This window comes from Bison bison, unplaced genomic scaffold (assembly GCF_000754665.1).
Source record: "Bison bison bison isolate TAMUID 2011002044 unplaced genomic scaffold, Bison_UMD1.0 scf7180017864108, whole genome shotgun sequence".
Lineage (NCBI taxonomy): Eukaryota > Metazoa > Chordata > Mammalia > Artiodactyla > Bovidae > Bison > Bison bison.
Genome location: NW_011494680.1, coordinates 9,380,732 through 9,383,035, shown reverse-complemented (window position 1 = coordinate 9,383,035; position 2,304 = coordinate 9,380,732).

Sequence of the window (2,304 nt, the reverse complement as noted above, 5' to 3'; positions counted from 1 at the left end):
AAGTCCCTTGTGGCTCATCCCTGGCAACATCTGAACCCCTAGTCTTTGCTGTTTATTTAGTTATTGTCATTATTATTGTTGTTGAGAGCTTCCCTGGTGGCTCAGCAGCAAAGAATCTGCCTGCAATACAGAAGCTGCAGGAGATGCTGGTTTGATCTCTGGGTTGGGAAGATCCCCTGGAGGAGGGGATGGCAACCCACTTCAGTGTTCTTACCTGGAGAATCCCAGACTGAAGAGCCGGGAGGGCTACGTCAATAGGGCTGTGAAGTCAGACACGACTGAGGGACTGAGCATGCATGCATGTATAGGTTGAACTGTGTTCTCAAAATCCATATGCTGAAGTCCCAATCCTTGGTACCTTAGAATATGACTGTATTCAGAGATAGGGTCTTTAAAGAGCTGATTAAGGTAAGATGTGGAAAAGGAAATGGCAACCCACTCCAGTGTTCTTGCCTGAAGAATCCCAGGGACGGGGGAGCCTGGTGGGCTGCTGTCTATATGAGAGTGGATCTGAATCCTAAAGGACTAGTGTGCTTAGGAGCAGAGACTAGGATGCAGACACACACTGAGGAAAGACCACACGGAGGACACACACAGCAAGCGAAGATCACGTGGGGACACATGGAAAGAATGGCCACTCACAAGCCACGGAGAGAGATGCCAGGAGAAACTGCCAATGCCCTGAGCTTGGACCTCCAGGCTCCAAATGCTGAGAAAAAGAACTTCTGCTGTTTAAGCCCCCGAGTCTGTGGTACGTTGTTGTCACAGTCTTAGCAAATTCTCACAGTAATTAGTCATACACTGGAGAGAGACATCTCTTCCAGGCTCTTTAGTCATTTGACAAGAGCACCACTGAAAAGCTTCTGATGTGTTGATGTGTTTTTTTCCCATCTGGATGGTTTTGAGGGCACTTCAACCCAAACCTACTTAGCTCAGTGTTCTTGTAACTAACTCATCAGATGTTTATTGACTTCACCTAATAACAAAATGTGTAACTCGATACTATGAAAAAAGAAGAAGTGAAAAAAGAGAGGGGAAAGTTAGTAGGGAGGAGACATGACATTTCTATGTGAGTGATTCTTTAACTCAATAATTAAGTGAATATTGAACTAGTGCTGGAAGGAAAGCTTTACCAAGCGATTTTCTTGGACCTAATCTCATGTGCCTGAGTGAGAGTCCCTGTGGATTGTAGCCCACCAGGCTCCTCTGTCCATGGATTCTCCAGGCAGGAATATTGGCGTGGGTTGCCATTTCCTCTCTTGCATCTCCTGCATTGGGAAGCGGGTTCTTCAGCACTACGCACCATGCTCTCCTCACAAAGCCTGGGAGAGAAATGCCACCGTTGGCTGCAGGATGCAGATGAGAACATGGAGCTCAGAGCTGGCTTGCAACTTGGGTGGCACAGAACCTCAGCAGCAGCCAGGGCCCAGGCTGATGGACTGGGGCCTGGGGGCTGGAGAGGGGGGTACCAGTCCCCTGCGTGGCTAGGCGGCATTCACCAAACTCACCCTCTTTGGAAACCAGGAGGATCTGCAAGCCTTGCTTTTCTCAGCTCAGCCCCTTGAAAGATTCAGAACCTTGGACTGGACAGGAGAGGGGGCTGTGCAATTAAAAAGAAAAGCTTTTGTTTGTTTGATTGTTTGATTCCGGGTGAGGGAACCCAGGCGTGGTGCTGATGCAGTGCACTTACTATAGGTTCTCAAAGACTTCTCTGAGCATTTTTTTTCTTTTTCCATTTGCGGTTTTCCGCCCCAGTCAGGGAGGCTGTGCTCAACGCTATGATGCTGAAACGGTCTCACTTCTCCATTCCCCGGGCTTCCTCCTGGCTAACAGCTGGGCCCCTCTCCAGAGACCTGATTTAACTCGCTCCTTCTATGGGGCGGCCAGAGGGCTCCCAGGCCGGCTCTTCTGGGTCCAGCCAGCCTTCCTTGAAGGTTGCAAAGCCTTCTTCTCCCTCCTGAAAAACACTGTAAACACAGCGGCAACAGTTGCTCGGGTTAGACACCCGAGCGACTGAACATCCCAAGTAAGGAAGAATTTATTTGCTGCCGCTGCTGCTGCTAAGTCGCTTCAGTCGTGTCTGACTCTGTGCAACCCCATGGACTGCAGCCTACCAGGCTCCTTTGCCCATGGATTTTCCAGGCAAGAGTACTGGAGTGGGGTGCCATAGGGAAGGGATTTTTCCTGCTCTCCAGTAAGTCAGTTAACTGAGAAAAGGAAAGAAAATTACGTCCTCTGACAGCTACTGAATGAGAGCCCCGCACCCCTCAGGGACACGGATGCCCTAGCGCCAGGCCCCATCCC